The 17874-nt window shown below is 37.0% G+C and overlaps 1 protein-coding gene across 3 annotated transcripts in view; it reads left to right on the forward strand.

Annotated features, from left to right (window-relative positions):
* Window positions 1–17874, forward strand: part of TIAM1 (TIAM Rac1 associated GEF 1) — an 873661-nt gene that overhangs the window by 561653 nt on the left and 294134 nt on the right. Inside the window, exon 1 of one of the 3 annotated variants that reach the window (XM_053705979.1) lies at window positions 8922–9035. The exons of the other annotated variants lie outside the window; for them this stretch is intronic. The gene's annotated coding sequence lies outside the window, so the exon portion shown is untranslated. Of the gene's footprint in view, window positions 1–8921; window positions 9036–17874 lie in introns of those variants that run through there. 3 annotated transcript variants of the gene reach the window in all.

Below are 17874 nucleotides of genomic sequence, written 5' to 3' on the forward strand. Positions count from 1 at the left end.
CTTAAATGGATAGAATGGTCAAAATTAAAATGTGCATGGATGCTTTTCAATTTTAAATAGAAGCATTTTTGCAATATGCTTCCATTACCAAACATTCTTCTAGTAAAAGTTATTGCTATTTTTCAGCAGCATACACACACATGCTATGAGTGCACCAGTATTCAAACTCAGAGAGCTGGCAGTGGAGTGTAATGAGTCTGTGTGTCATACAAGTCACTGCTGACTCTCTGAGAAGGTGTTGCGTTTGAATACTGGTGCACGGGCCCTCATAGCATATGTGCATATGCCACTGAAATATAAAGCACAAATGCTTCTATTTAAAATTGAAATGCAACAATGCTCATTTTATTTTTGACCTTTCTATCCCTTTATTTAAGCAGAAAAAAATGCTTAATCAATTGTATTTGAGATTAATTAAATTTTTCCATTAATGCTAAAAGTGCTGATAATAGAGGAAATTAGCTCTAATAATAAGCTGAAGAGGTCAAGTCACATTTAATAAAGAGGGTATAGGATAGTCAGTATTTGTGATGTATTAATACACTGTGAATCATTACTGACAAAAAGTACCATGGATTGTTTTTGATTAAACAGCAGACACAGTAGTATTATGCATATAAATAGCAGTGATATATATATATATATATATATATATATATATATATATATTTGACTGTCTTGAATTGATAAAAAAACTGAGCATTGACAATGAGACTTCAATACAGTTGACGCAGAATTTATAATACGTCATTATCACAAAGTGCACATTTTGCTGGGAGCCATTTCAGGGCAGATACATTTTAACATGGTTGAAATGATAAAGTATGACAGACTATTAACTGTTTAAGCAGCATATTCATATATTTTTTCTTCTTCACTAATAAAGCCCATATGTGACGAATCAAACCTTTTCAACGTCACAATAGAGGGGTGTGGACATGAAGGGGTTAATAGCACATAGCTCTGGTCTCCTAACCTTGTAACTCTACAAAAGGACCTTAAAGGGACACCACATTAACCCCCAAATCCTGTCCACACTGCTCTAATTAACAATTTCTGCCACCACCAAAACTTCTAAATTAAAGGGGCGTTTTGGGACCCCCAAAAACTCACACAATTTAACAATTAGGTAACGTGCCTTTAACCTTGTCTCAACAGGAGTGTGAATTCAGATATTAGAGCCCAAAGACAAAATGGGATTTTCTATGTGTTTAATACCAAAAAATATCAATACAGGTTACACAGTGTGGAATTATAAAGACATTAAAAATAACATACAGTTGCAAAGTTACAATTCTTCAAAAAGAAAATGACATATACATAATAGAAATACAATATCCAACTTATTACCACGTTTCTCTAGATATCTGGAGAACTGCTGTTCATGATGTAATTCTACCCCAGCCTTTCTGTTACATCAAGTTTAAAACTCAGTTTCTTTGTCTTGTAAAAAACACCGCCCTTGTTATAATTTATGACTAGTTCAGCCAATGCTTAGCTCCCAGTATCAGTCTCCAAGGGAGGGGGGGTGTTCTTGAAACTTCTTACATTCCTACACACAGTTACACAAAGAACACTCCACCTCAGACCTGTGACAGGCTAAGGAGTGGGAAAGGGGGGGGGGGGTCGTCTCATCTTACAGCTTTTCTGAAAACAGATTTCATACAAAGAAAAAGTAATTCACATTAACCCTTTCACAATACCACCACTGCAGGTTAGCCAATCCAGGTATAAACTACTCCACATGATTGTATCATGACACTATATATATATATATATATATATATATATATATATATATATATATATATATATATATATATATAGTAGCAGCTGAGATAATGAACAGGAATACAACTTATGTACAAATGCAAGAACAGGGTACCTAGCTTAAAATACATTGTCACAAACTACCAAAATGGTAACTGACCAAAACTTGTGGTAATGGGCAGCTCTTAAACATCTTTAATGAAAGAACAAAACATACTAAGCAAGATCCATAAGTTTTGACAATTTATTTAATTTGTATACTTAGAACAAACTGATTTGAACTATAATAGTGTGAAATTCAAATAAGGCACGTGTGCATAATAGTAATTTAAGTTAAATGGACATTAAAGTCCATTTTTATTTATTTGTTTAAATATTATAAATGATTCACTGCATTGCAGCAGATCTGCATACAAAATGCTTTATACGAATTTAAAACCTGTCATTTAAAAAAAGTACATTGATTTGCAGTTCCAGGACACACCACTTGAAAAGCTTCTTAACTGTTTTTAATCTTACCTCCTTTACAGTGACTGATAAAAGTGAGCTCTTCAACATTTCAAATAATCACTGTGCAGCATGTAGCATCTCTCTTTACCTCCCTCCCTTTCTCACTCACTCGTTCACATTCTCTCTATTTTGTTTTATATTATGAGTGTATATATAATGCATTCATTTTGCATTGAAGTGTTTAAAGAGTCTGAATGTAACCACCTAAGTATAAACAATGCAGAAAAAATATATAGAAATATTTGCGTTTCTTTTTAGGTGCCAAAGGAATGGTTGAATATAGTTCTAAAAGTTTTCTGTAATGGCTATTAGCATGAGCACAATTACACAATCTGTTTAACTGCTGTTTGCCTTTAATTAAAGGTATATAATTACTATTAAAGGGACATGAAACCCAAACATTTTTCTTTCATGATTCAGATAGACAATACAATTTTAAAGAACTTTCCAATGTACTTCTATTATTTAATTTGCTTCCTTCTCTTGTTATCCTTTGCTGAAAGATTTATCTAGGTAAGCTCAGGAGCAGCAAAGAACCTAGGTTCTTGCTGCTGATTGGTGGCTGCATATATATACCGATTGTCATTGGCTCACCCATGTGTTCAGTTAGAAGCCAGTAGTACATTGCTGCTCCTTCAACAAATAATAAAAAAGAATGAAACAAATTAGACAATAGAAGTAAATTAGAAAGTTGTTTAAAATTGTATTCTCTATCTGAATCATGAAATACATTTTTTGGGTTTCATGCCCCTTTAATATGATTTAGTGCTGGGTAATTTCTATTATATTTATAAATTATTTAGCTATTAAGTCATAATTAGAAGTATTGAGGGATTAATGGTACCATTAGATGAGGATACTGCTAGTGATTGGCGCATACTCATATATGCCTGTCTCTCATTTGCTCACCAGCTTTATGTTCATCTGGAGTGGCACGAGAGCTCAACATTACTTCCTGCAATGAGTTTTAAGTACAAAAAACATTGTAAAATAAAATAAGTAGTTAAAAAAAAATTGAATCACTATAGAAATAGCATTTTATTTTATACTAGAATGTTCCAGTATGTTACTGCAATGTTTGCTAATGGAAAAGCTGCTTTTTAACCTCAGACATGGCATCTCTAAAATGTCACTGGTTGGTAGGCACACACTTGTCTACGGAAGCTCAGGATCAGCTTTGCTGATAGAATTGCACAATAAACAAAGACATAATTAAAAAAACAGTGCAGAATTTGAGTTTCAAACAAACTGCATTTTTTTGACAAATGTCAAAGTTTCCTTTAATTTGCCTGCCCCTGTATCATGTGGCTTCAATTAGCTAATCACAGACTCGTGTACATACTGTGTACTCTTGTAAAGGCTTAGTAGCTCCTTTATGGGAGTTTAAAGCGATAGTAAAGTCAAAAGATAATATAATCCCTTTATTACCGATTCCCCAGTTTTGCATAAAAAACACTGTTATATTAATACACTTTTTACCTCTGTGTATATAAGCCTCTGCAGACTTACCCTATATTTCAGATTTTGACAAACTTGCATTTTAACCAGTCAGTGCCCTCTCATAAGTAACTCCATGGGCGCGAGTACAATGTTATTTATATGAAACCCATGAACTAACGTCCTCTAGCTGTGAAAAGCTGTCAAATACATTCAGATAAGAGGCGGCCTTCAGGGTCTTAGAAATTAGCATATGAGCCTACCTAGGTTTAGCTTTCAACTAAGAATACCAAGTGAACAAAGCAAATTTGATGATAAAAGTAAATTGGAAAGTTGTTTAAAATGACATGCCCTATCTGAATCATGAAAGTTTAATTTTGACTAGACTGTCCCTTTAAATTGTTTGGATAGAGCATGAAATTTTAAATAGCGTTCAAATTTACATTTATTATGAATTTTGCTTAGTTCTCTTAGTATCGTTTGTTAAAGAGTAATCCTATAGGTAAGCTCAGGAGCTGGCAGCAGTGTTTGCAACATTGTCTATAGCAATGTTATATGTAGTTACAAACACTATTGCGATAGACTGCTATAGACATGTTGACGCTCCTAAAGCAAAGCTGATAATAAAGTACAATGGAAAGTTTTTTTAAAACTGCATGAGCTATCTGTATGGTGAAAGTTTAATTTTGACTTTAGCAATGTTATATGTAGTTATGCTTGCTTATTGGTGCCTAAAATGTAGCCACCAATAAGCAAGCACTATCCAGGGTTCTGAACCTAAAATGGGCCGGCTCCTAAGCTTTACATTCCTGATTTTTAAATAAAGATAGCAAGAGAACAAAGATAAATTGATAATATAAGTAAATTAGAACGTTTCTTAAAATTGCATGTTCTATCCTAATCATGAACGAAAACATGTGGGTTTAGCATCCCTTTAAGCATTGAAAGGATTACAATTTTTTTTTTATTCCTGTATTGATTTCTGAGCTCAGTATAGGTAGGGATACTACAGGCTAAATCGGCTATTTCAAATGCCAATATAAAGGCTAAGGAGCTATTTGTAAACAATTTAATACACTCCGGCAGATAAAATGGATAATTGGGAACAAATTAAAAAAGGACAGTTTACCCCAAAACTTTCCCTCCTTTAAAGGAGTAAAATCATGCATGAGTTTATATTTCTGTGACTGAAAGGGGTTCTGTTATTACACTTTATGTTGTGTAAAAAAACAGCAGTTAGAGAGAGAGATATTAGGACATGAACCCCCCCAAAATAATTTAGGGATTCAGATAGAACATACAATTTTAAACAGCTTTCCAATCTACTTCTGTTATTTTATTTCCTTAATTCTCTTGGTATGCTTAGTTTAAGGACCAGTAATACACCACTGGGAGCTAGCTGACAGACAGTGACAGGAGGCATATATGTACAGCCACCAATCGGCAGGTTTTGAGCCTTCCTAGCTATACTTACCAAAACCTGGCTATCTTCTTCCAACACATGGTGGTCTTCACTTTAGCCATACTCCTAGGCCAGATGAGAAATGCTGCGACGGTGTTGGGATCCTGCTTTCCCCCTCCTGCACTTATCAGTACCTACCTCCAATCCCATCTCTCTCCTTCTCTTCCTTTGAAGTCCACTGTATTCACCTGTTCTCCCCCCTCTCCCTCAAAGTGGCAGTCATCTATCACCCTCCTGGACCAACCTCCCAATTCCTTGACAACTTTGCCGCCTGGCTTCCTCACTTTCTCTCTACAAATATAACCCTAATTCTTGGGGACTTCAACATTCCCATTGACAACCCATCTGTCCCTGCTGCCATTAAACTTCTTTCACTCACATCCTCCTTCGGTCTCTCACAATCCACCCTATTCCCTACTCACCCTGATGGTCACTCCATCGACCTGGTATTTTCTTACCTCTGTTCTATATCTGACCTCACCTGTCACCCTTTTCAGACCATCACCTGGTAACCTATAATATTAATGCAACAGCTAAACCCACTTCTACATCCCACCCCCACACCTGTAGAAATCTACATGCTGTGGATCCGCTCCAATTTTCAAAAATCATTCAAGATCTCCTCCCTCACACTTTCACTATAACCTGCCCTGATCTCGCTACAGCCCACTATAACAAAACTCTCTCCTCTGCACTAGACACACTTGCCCCTCCCCAAATGCGCAAAACATTATGCCATCAGTTACAGCCCTGGCACTCTCAGCAAACACGCTATTTGCAAAAATGCTCCTGTACTGCTGAGCGTGTCTGGAGGAAAACTCACTCTGAACCTGATTTCATACACTAAGTTCATTCTTCATTCATACACTTCTGCCCTTCACTTAGCCAAGCAAAACAACTCTTCTCCACCTTTAACTCTATCCTCTACCCACCTGCTCCACCCCCCCACTCCCGTCTCTTTAGTTCTCAAGACCTGGCAGACTACTTTTTAAACAAAGCACGTACTATCCAGAGCAACATCCCAACATCAACAGGCCTGGTTACTCCCTCTGCATCTTCCATCCAGCGACTGTGAATCAAGTTTCTTCCTTACTATCTTCCTCACGCCTTACTACCTGTCCGCTCGACCCTATCCCTTACCATCTAATATCCTCCCTATCTTCCATCCTCACTCCTGCTCATACCCACATCTTCAACCTATCTCTCTATACCAGCTCATTCCCATCTTCTTTCAAACACGCAAAAGTCACTCCCATACTCAAAAAACCCTCCCTCAACCCTAATTCTCCTGAAAGCTACCGCCCCATATCACTGCTTCCACTAAAATCAAAACTCCTTGAAAAACGAGTTCACAATTGCCTAACCCACTTCCTGTCAACCAACTCCTTGCTTGACCCTCTGCAATCTGGATTTTGCCCCAAACACTCAACTGAGACTGCCCTTACCAAGGTTACTAACGATCTTCTCTTTGCTAAAAATATTGGCCACTACTCTATACTCATCTTACTTGACCTCTTAGCTGCCTTCGACACAGTTGAGCTCCCCCTCCTCCTACAGACCCTTAGCTCTTTTGGCCTCTGTGACACTGCTCTTTCCTGGATTCTCACAGGTCCTATTCTGTGTCATTTGCCTCCTCTCCAATGCCTCTGTCTGTTCGAGTACCTCAAGGATCTGTTCTGGGTCCTCTACTCTTCTCCATTTATACTTCTTCGCTGGGTAAACTTATCAACAGTTATCGATTCAAATATCACCTCTATGCTGATGACACCCAGATCTACCTCTCCACCCCTGCTCTCTCTTCCTCTATCCTTTCTCATGTCAGCGACTGCTTATCTGGTATTTCTAACTGGATGGCCTCTCACCACCTAAAGATTAACATGTCTAAGACTGAGCTCCTTCTTATCCCCCCTCAAGCTCTACGCCAACTTGTGACTTCTCTATCCCTGTTGACGGCATCACTATTTCCCCATCGCCTCAAGTCCACTGCCTCGGAGTTGCACTTCGTCCCCCATATCCAATCGCTTTCTACATCCTGCCGCAACCATCTATGCAATATTTCCAAGATTCAACCTTTTCTGAGCGTTAACACCACAAAGCAAATAATCCACTCCCTTGTTATTTCCCAACTTGTCTACTGCAATAACCTACTTACTGGCCTTCCTCTTTCCCGCCTCTCCCCCCTTCAATCCATCCTAAATGCCTCTGCCAGGCTGATCCAGCATTCCCTTCGCTCTGTATCTGCTGCACCTCCCTGCGAGTCCCTTCATTGGCTCCCTATTCACAGCAGAATTAAATTAAAAATTCTCACCCTTACATACAAAGCTCTCACCACGCCGCTCCCTCTACCTATCCTCTCTACCTATCCTCTCTAATAAACAAGTATACTCCAGCCCGCCCACTAGGATGCAACAATGACCTGCTCCTTGCATCTGTGACGATCACCTCTTCCCATGCTAGACTGCTGGACTTCTGTTGTGCAGCACCTACCCTCTGGAACACTCTCCCTCGTGCTGTCAGGCTTTGCCCTAATCTTTCTTCCTTTAAATGATCTCTGAAGACTTCAGAGAAGCCTACCACCCCACTACCACCCCACTCAATAATAAATTAATTTCACTTACCTAACAACATTTCCCTCATGTAACTCTGTATTAACATTTTTCTCAATCTTGCAGTCCTCACCTCGATTGTAAGTTCCCACAGGAATAGGACGATCAATTCCTCCTGTATGTGTTTGAAAATTTTGTCCTTTCTATTATAAGTTTTATATTTTATTTAAATGAATTGTATCCTTGGACAGTGCTGCAGAATATATTGGCGCTTCATAAATAAAGTATTATAGTAATAACAAAGGAAACAAACAAAAAAAATAATAGAAATAAATTGGAAAGTTATTTAAAATTGCATGCTCTATCTGGATATTTAAAGAAAAAATTGTGTTTTTAATGTCCCCTTTAAGTTCAAAAACTATATTATGCACGAGAGACCACAATCTAAAATATTTATATGAAAAAGGTTTTGTTTTAAATTCATTTTGAAATTAACAGGAAATGCAAGATCACAACTCATCCCAAAGTGACAGATTCTCACTTGCTGAAAAAGGTCAACACCGCTGCACAAACATAAAAAATATATATTTAAAAAAAAAAAAAATGTAATGGATTTTAAAATGTTTCTTCTGAAGATCACAAAACCCTTTAATGCCCCTTTAACTATGAGCTATTGGCACATCCATAAATCCATGCAATTACAGCAGTCTAAATTAGTGTCAGCCTATGTTTCCCTTTTTATCTTAAATACACTTTTCTTTCTTAAATTAATAGCTGAGCCAAATATACTTAATAGTTGTTTTTAGATAACATTGTTTAAAATAAGAATTATTTGTAACAAACTATTAAATTTGGAAGTTCTTGGGGTAAAATGTATGTATTGTGGAGGGGGTGGAGATGTGTAAATGACTTGAGGAAAGCCTTTTTTATGGACTGGCTACCTGTACTGTTTTTGCAAATGTATGACACCCAGCTTGATGCATCCACAGGCAAATAGATCAGGCTAGCAGGGGGTCAGAGTCATTTAGAGGAAAAGCCACAGGTTCCCACAAGCCAGATTGTTGGTGTGTGACTAAATACCAAAAGGAGAGCTGAACAGATAAAATAGAAGGGAGGAGTAAGGAAAAAAAACTCACAACACGCCCAAATGGCTTGTCTCATCTTCTCATGAAACTTAGTGATCCACCCACACTATGCAGCCACGGAATCCTTTGAGTTGCTTCTTTTTTTTCCCTTTTCATGTGTGTGGTTGGGTTTAATAGCATGTGGAAGTAAACAGTGAGTGAAGCGTGTTCAGGTTTACACAATGGGTAAGTTGGCTTTTTTTCTGTCTTTTTAATGAAAGTGTAGAAACAAAGATCTCTTATTTTTAGTTAGTGTGACATGAGCTTGTGTGTTTAAACCTTTTCTTTTAATTGCTTGGCATGAGCAAGCTTTACATACATTAACAATGTGTTATAGGCGTCTCTGGTAACAAAGGTCTATATTGCAGTTGAGTAGTAATTCTAGGTGTTTTGCCTCTTTACTTGATTCATGAATGTTGGAAATTTTATTTGATACTAACTTTTATCAGCAGATTATCTGATTGTGGATAGGTTAAATGACTGTTAATCCCCCTACACTGTAAATAGAGTTTTGCTTTCACCTCTACTGATTGTAGCTTTAAATGATACGGATTTGAGTTGTTTTATGTGTTAGTTATTTATGTTGGAACTTTGTGGCTATAGTTTTTTTAAATCTGTTTTTATATACTAATAGAAACATATATATTTTTTCTGTATTTTTTATAAATAACATGTCTTGTATAATTTAGTTCATCGTTTGACAAATGTGTTAAATATAGTGCCCAGCAGAGATCTTGGGGAGCCAGTCTGAATATTGAGGAGCCAGCCAAGCGTAGGGATCTATATATATATATATATATATATAGACCTAAGTAGAATACTTTAAATAAATAAAGATTTAGGAGCCCTAACACTTGTTCATGCCCTTCTTTAATATGTTAATTTCTAAAAATTACCATATACTGTATATGGTAGGAAAAATGCCAAGATCCAGAATGTCACAGTTTAACTTGTTTTCTGAAATTAGCTTGTTACCATGGAGCGCTAATATATTGTTCAAAGTAAAAAAAAAAAAAAACAATTTGTTTACACCAAATAGAAAAGTATGTTCATTCATTTTTATCTTTTTAATGTGATAAAATACATTTCTTAATATGTTTGTCTGTAAAATAGTATGAGGTTGTTAGAGGTTATCATATAAGGTTGCATTGAATTGATTGTGTTTTAAGTAACTATAAAAGTTATAGTATCTCATATAAATATATATAGCACCACATTCATTGTATCTTGTTTTAGGGATAGTTCACAAAATATTGACAAAGTTATAAATGTGTAATAATCAGTAGCTGCAAAATGACCTCCACCTCCCCTTCCTTGATTGTTTGATTAGGTGGAGAATAAACATACATCTTTACAACTCTGTACTGTATGTCTTCCTCTTTTGTACATCTTTCTTTGTCATTCTCCTGACACCCCCATTGTTCTGTCAATGGTATGTGTCCTTTATTGCTTTCTGACGATCTTCCCAAAGTTTGACTTTGATGCTGCAGGAAGCGGCATGCAATCCTGGAAGATACCACTTAGAGTTGGTCAGTGTGGTGTTTATGTACTTTTTCACACTCACTTTTAACACTTCAATAAGAGAGACATTTCCATACTTTTTTTTTGTAATTTTGAGTTTTGTAAGGCATACTACACTTAGTTATACTGTCAAACTTAATTTATTTGTTGCAGTGACCAGTGAAATGCAAATACACATCACTGGGGGGGAACTATTGAGCTTTTTGAGTGTGTAAAAAAATACAGATGACACTAGCAACGTTTTCCTTACTGATAAGTAATTTATATTCCCTGACTGCTGAACCTTTGTGATTAAAGGGACATTATACACTCATTTTTTCTTTGCATAAATGTTTTGTAGATGATCTATTTATATAGCCCATAAAGTTTTTAAAAAAAATAAATGTATAGTTTTGCTTATTTTTAAATAACATTGCTCTGATTTTCAGACTCCTAACCAAGCCTTAAAGTTTTATGTCAATACCGTCAGCTACCTTCTCCAGCTTGCTCCTGTTTGTGTAAAGGGTCTTTTCATATGCAAAAGAAGGGGGGAGGGGGAGTGTCGTTATTTGCAACTTGCAGTGGGCTTTCCAACTACCTTTTCAATAGAGCCAAACTGACAGCTTCTAAGTAAGTTTTTAAACAGTTTTATACTGGATTTTTATAACAGTATCTGTGCATCTTATTCTTTATAGTAGTGTCTATTACATGCAGTTATATGAAAATGAGTGTATACTGTCCCTTTAAGTTTCCAGCCATAAGTTTGGGAGAAGTCACATTGTACCAGCTCATCATCCAACGTCCTAGACCAACCTTTGAAGCAGATTTTTAGGGGAATATAGGACCAACTGTGAGATGGAAGTGTAATATATATGCAAATGTATAATATCATGAAATGATGATTAAGAATGTTAACATGGCTTGGGGCTAAATATTGATTAACATCAGATATGTATGCAAGTATATAGTAATAGTAAAATGTATATGTTGAAAAGAATAAATAGTAATGAAACATTGGCCCAGTGTTTACCTTTACATTAGTACATTATGTGTATGGTGGTTCTTTGTGCATATTCTTTATTAAAAAAAAATAACGGGGGGGGTCCTTCTTTTTCTTATACTGCTCTTGTGTGAACAACAGAACCTTTTCATTTGCCATATACATGGTGGACAGGGAAATCCGTGAAAAGAAACATACATTTCTACTCATTTTATATATCAGCTGCCAACTTGTGTTTAAATAGTAACTATTATTGGACTGTGATCTGCAGCTGGAAAGAAATGACCTGCGCGACAGCAAATTGTTAATTTTCTTAGTGGTTATTTGACTTCTGTAAAGATGCCCTGACCTTGACACCTTTTTAAAAGATCCCCAGATAGAGGTTAATAGTTTATTACAGAAAAGGCAGCCTGTGATCACACCAGAGAATAGTATAAAAATGAGAGAGGTTAATAGTGGCCAACATCTTGCAGAGGTAAATATTCCCTTTCAGAAAGCTTTCATTCCTGTCATATAGGTTTTCAAAGAGGAAGTTCGTCAGGGCAGCAAACCTCATAAATTCTAAACATTTAAAATGCCAGACTTATCTCACTTTGTGCAGGAGTTCGCACTGGGTAGATAGATTCATCTATTTGCTGTTGTGAAGAGGAGTACAATAACTAGACGGTACATGTGACAGATATTTCAGCTATGTGGACATCACTTACTGGAAGATACTAACTGCTTTTTAGACCATTGAATCTGTGTTAACAAAAGCTTTGTGAAAATCTGAAGGAGCCTAAAGTAAAGTTTGTATTTGAAGCAGAAATGTCTGCAGCTATTTAAATGAGGCAGAATTTTAACCATGAAATTACTTGTTTACAAATGTGTGAGATTCTTTGTATAGTAATTAGTACAGGGAGTGCAGAATTATTAGGCAAGTTGTATTTTTGAGGATTAATTTTATTATTGAACAACAACCCAAATGAACCCAAAAAACTCATTAATATCAAAGCTGAATAGTTTTGGAAGTAGTTTTTAGTTTGTTTTTAGTTATAGCTATTTTAGGGGGATATCTGTGTGTGCAGGTGACTATTACTGTGCATAATTATTAGGCAACTTAGCAAAAAACAAATATACCCATTTCAATTATTTATTTTTACCAGTGAAACCAATATAACATCTCAACATTCACAAATATACATTTCTGACATTCAAAAACAAAACAAAAACAAATCAGTGACCAATATAGCCACCTTTCTTTGCAAGGACACTCAAAAGCCTGCCATCCATGGATTCTGTCAGTGTTTTGATCTGTTCACCATCAACATTGCGTGCAGCAGCAACCACAGCCTCCCAGACACTGTTCAGAGAGGTGTACTGTTTTCCCTCCTTGTAAATCTCACATTTGATGATGGACCACAGGTTCTCAATGGGGGTTCAGATCAGGTGAACAAGGAGGCCATGTCATTAGATTTTCTTCTTTTATACCCTTTCTTGCCAGCCACGCTGTGGAGTACTTGGACGCGTGTGATGGAGCATTGTCCTGCATGAAAATCATGTTTTTCTTGAAGGATGCAGACTTCTTCCTGTACCACTGCTTGAAGAAGGTGTCTTCCAGAAACTGGCAGTAGGACTGGGAGTTGAGCTTGACTCCATCCTCAACCCGAAAAGGCCCCACAAGCTCATCTTTGATGATACCAGCCCAAACCAGTACTCCACCTCCACCTTACTGGCGTCTGAGTCGGACTGGAGCTCTCTGCCCTTTATCAATCCAGCCACGGGCCCATCCATCTGGCCCATCAAGACTCACTCTCATTTCATCAGTCCATAAAACCTTAGAAAAATCAGTCTTGAGATATTTCTTGGCCCAGTCTTGACGTTTCAGCTTGTGTGTCTTGTTCAGTGGTGGTCGTCTTTCAGCCTTTCTTACCTTGGCCATATCTCTGAGTATTGCACACCTTGTGCTTTTGGGCACTCCAGTGATTTTGCAGCTCTAAAATATGGCCAAACTGGTGGCAAGTGGCATCTTGGCAGCAGCACGCTTGACTTTTCTCAGTTCATGGGCAGTTATTTTGCGCCTTGGTTTTTCCACACGCTTCTTGCGACCCTGTTGACTATTTTGAATGAAACGCTTGATTGTTCGATGATCACGCTTCAGAAGCTTTGCAATTTTAAGAGTGCTGCATCCCTCTGCAAGATATCTCACTATTTTTGACTTTTCTGAGCCTGTCAAGTCCTTCTTTTGACCCATTTTGCCAAAGGAAAGGAAGTTGCCTAATAATTATGCACACCTGATATAGGGTGTTGATGTCATTAGACCACACCCCTTCTCATTACAGAGATGCACATCACCTAATATGCTTAATTGGTAGTAGGCTTTCGAGCCTATACAGCTTGGAGTAAGACAACATGCATAAAGAGGATGATGTGCTCAAAATACTCATTTGCCTAATAATTCTGCACTCCCTGTATTGAAATGTCAGCACAAATGCACCAGCATGTTTAATATTGCAACAGTATTTGGTTTTTACTTTTTTGTTAAGCTGTTGACACATTCATGTGCATTAACTGTCACAGATTAGAGGGTAAATAAATGTATTACTGCCAAGACCGCACCAGGGAAGTAGGCAAGATCCCAAGAAAAGGGAAGCAGGGGTACGCTGTGACAGCGCAGCAGTGATTTTGTATCTAACTGCTTCTGTGTTTTCCTCCAGACCCTACCAGCATCCCCCACTGGTCCCTGGACCTTGCTTAGTCTTATTTAAAGGGATATGAAACCCAAATTTGTCTTCTTTCATGATTCAGATAGAGCATGCGATTTAAAGCAACTTTCTAATTTACTCCTCTTATTTGTTTTCTTCGTTCTCTTGGTATATTAATTTGAAAAGGGATGTAAGCTTAGGAGCCAGCACATCTTTGGTTCAGCACCCTGGGTATCACTTGTTGGCTGACTCTTAAAGGGGCACTGAAGCCAAATATTTTCTTTCGTGATTCAGATAGAGCATGCACTTTTAAGCAACTTTCTGATTTACTCCTATTATCACATTGTCTTAATTCTCTTGGTATCTTTATTTGAAATGCAAGAATGTAAGTTTAGATGCCGGCCCATTTTTGGTGAACAACTGGGTTGTTCTTGCTGATTGGTGGATAAATTCATACACCAATAAAAAGCGCTGTCCAGAGTTCTGAACCAAAAAATAGCTTAGATGCCCTTTTTTCCAAATAAAGATAGCAAGAGAACGAAGAAAATTTGATAATAGGAGTAAATTAGAAAGCTGCTTAAAATTGCATGCTCTATCTGAATCACAAAAGAAAAAAATTGGGTTCAATGTCCCTTTAAGTTTACATTTCTGCTTTTCAAATAAAAGATACAAAGAGAACGAAGAGAAAATTATAATAGGAGTAAATTAGAAAGGTGCTTAAAATTATGTGCTCTATCTGAATCCAAAAAGAAAAAAAAAATGGGTTTCATATCCCTTAAATCATTCATTTGTTACACTAATATCAACTCATATAAACATCTCTGCACAAAGAAATACAATTATTGAATAAGCTAGAGCCTTTATGATTGCATTGCTGTTTGGACAGAACTTTGCATTTAACCCCCCCAAATGTGCTATAAAGTCTGCTGTGTACCGACGATGCACTTATGGACCGCAGATGAACATGGCACTGAGCCAGTCAGGGGCAACATATGTGCGTAGCAAACAATCATTGGCTGTGTTTAGCTCAGGATAGGCCGTGCATTGCCAGCTCACAACTGATATTTATTGCTCCTTTTTACATGTTAATGTCAACATTGTAGCTAGAAACCAAGCAAGCGTATCGTTTGCAGTGCAATTATTTTTATATAACGGTATCTCAAAACGTATTACTACTTGCTATCCTCTGGCCAGAGTTAATAATGGCAGAAATGATTTTCATCTGATCAGACACACAAGATCCTCTGAATGTTTTACACACGGATCTAGTGCTAGGAGACTGTGAGAGAATAGATAGAAACAAGAGATGTCAGAAAGGAGAATATAGGAACTGTGTATAGACTGTGGTGGTGATGGCCACATGGAATATAAGCACTAAACTAGAATTCCATTTGGTACATTTCTGTTCTTTATGGTCTAATTGTTTTGGGTTGGATCGACCTATGAGATGGAATAAGACTGGTTTATCTTTTGTACCCATGTATAGCACTTTGGAATTTCTTGGCGCTTTATAAATAAAGTATAATATTAATAACATTTGCTGCTGTACTAAAGCTCTTATTTTTGAAAGGCAGCCGTGGGTGGGCCCACAGGACAAGTTTATTGCCACTATGTCCATCCCTAGTTGACTGCCTCTGGTTCTGCATATGGAACTTATGGAGTTATGTTTAGCTAATGTTTTGAAGGGAATCTAAAGTCAAACTTTCAATGATTCAGAGAATGCAATTTTAAAAACAAAACAGACAATCCAAAAAAACAACAACCCCCCCCCAAAAAAAATAACTCTCCAATTAACTTCCATTATCACAATCTTTTTATATGCAGACCCCTTGCCTTAAAGTGATATAGCTGCACCTCTACTGACTAGGCACTTAAGGCCGAAGCATACGACTGAGGTTAGCTGTACAAATCGTTCATACAAAGCATTGCCTGGTATTTTAGAGATTTGGGATGAGATCAGATTGATATACTACAAGAAATGTTTCATTTATGAAAAGCACAGGTGGGATAAAAGTTATGATATAGCTATCTCTGTACCCAGTTAGGCGCCTCTCTCTGCTTGTCTCGCATATAATTATTAGCCAGTGTGATCAGTTTGCATGTATATATTGTCAAACTTCTAAAGCAAAAAATCAAAATATAGTCTCTAGCTGTGGCATCATTTTTAGCTCACCATGATCCCCCCCTCCCAGTAATGCAAAGTTGATCAATATCTTTTAAATTACCTTCTTTTGTCAATTCTCTTTCTGTTTGCTGCAATTACTGCTTGAATGTTTAGCCCTACATGAGGCTCATTGTGCAAGTCCAATCATGGAGGGCTACATAGGTAGAAAGTATGTGTGCGAGAATGAAAAATTTGCAAGGGCACTTATGGTTCATCCTGGTCCTGCGCATGCACACTTTAAAGCCCTGGGATCAGTGACAGAGAGCCTGCACTCCCTCCCAACACTAAGTCATACAGCTCCAAGACTAGCAGAGTTCATGAGTTCACCCGATCCACCGTCCCACTGACCTGCTATTGCGCTTGTGTGTGCCAGCACGGGCCTAATTAGTATTCAGACATAATGTATGCGTAGTGCTTGCAATTGGAGTAATATTTTACGAGGTGTCCTTGCGGACATTGAAGATGTAGAAAATATGGATTTATTTTACTAAAGAAGATTTGTGTGTTTGTTTTTAAGTACATTACAAAGGTATAGATATGCATTCCAAAGTAATTTATTTTGCACAGTTTACGGATTCTATAAAGTTTGTTTTCCAAATGGTTTAAATAATTTGTATTTTAAAAAATGTGTGTGTGTCTAGAGCAGAGAAAAAGTTGAGACCCGCTGATCTGTTAAGAATATCTTTGTAGAGTACAAGGCTGTCAAAAAGAATAATCATCACAAACTGTATCACTTTCCTAGCTGAACTTACATGAATGTAATGGCTAAATGTGACCCATATCACCCAGGAACAGGTGATGGGCTTTAAGGATTTGCTGGAGGCAGTTCTCTGTTTAGGAAAGAGACACCTGGGAATAACTCGCACTATAGTGTTTCTTTATCAAGAAACACCCATGCCTGAGAGAGCACGTAGCGTAGTGATCGTGAGAAGCTGAAACGAAAAATACGATCAAACTAATGTCAGCAACCATAACCCAAACATTATTTTTCTGCTTTTGGGATTACCTTGTGAAGCTTGCAACATTTTGTTTGTTGTGATTCTGTGTAATTTTTAAATGTAAAAGTAATTCCTGAAATTGTGGCATCTACTCAACTAGTCACATGCAATATGTTTTATTTAAAGGGACACTGAACCCAAATTTTTTTCTTTCGTGATTCAGATAGAGCATGCAATTTTAAGCAACTTTCTCATTTATTCCTATCATCAAATTTTCTTCATTCTCTTGGTATCCTAATTTGAAATGCAAAAATGTAAGCTTAGATGCCGGCCCATTTTTGATGAACAACCTGGGTTGTTCTTGCTGATTGGTAGATACATTCATCCACCATTAAAAAAAGTGCTGTCCAGAGTTCTGAAACAAAAAAAGCTTAGATGTCGTCTTTTTAAATAAAGATAGCAAGAGAACGAAGAAAAAAATGATAATAGGAGTAATTTAGAAAGTTGCTTAAAATTGCATGCTCTATCTGAATCACAAAATAACACATTTGGGTTCAGTGTCCCTTTAACGGACTGAATTGCATATACTTTTGCTGAACCTTTAGGAAGCACCCCCTCCCCCCAATAAAATAAAAAAGACAATGCGAAATAAAACAGTGTTTTTTGTGACATCTAGTACAGTGAACTAAAAAACATCTGTTCTTGAAGATATAGTGGATGATGCCTGTGAAAAAGCTTC

The sequence above is a fragment of the Bombina bombina genome, chromosome 3 (genome assembly GCF_027579735.1).
Source record: "Bombina bombina isolate aBomBom1 chromosome 3, aBomBom1.pri, whole genome shotgun sequence".
NCBI classification, from domain to species: Eukaryota; Metazoa; Chordata; class Amphibia; order Anura; family Bombinatoridae; genus Bombina; species Bombina bombina.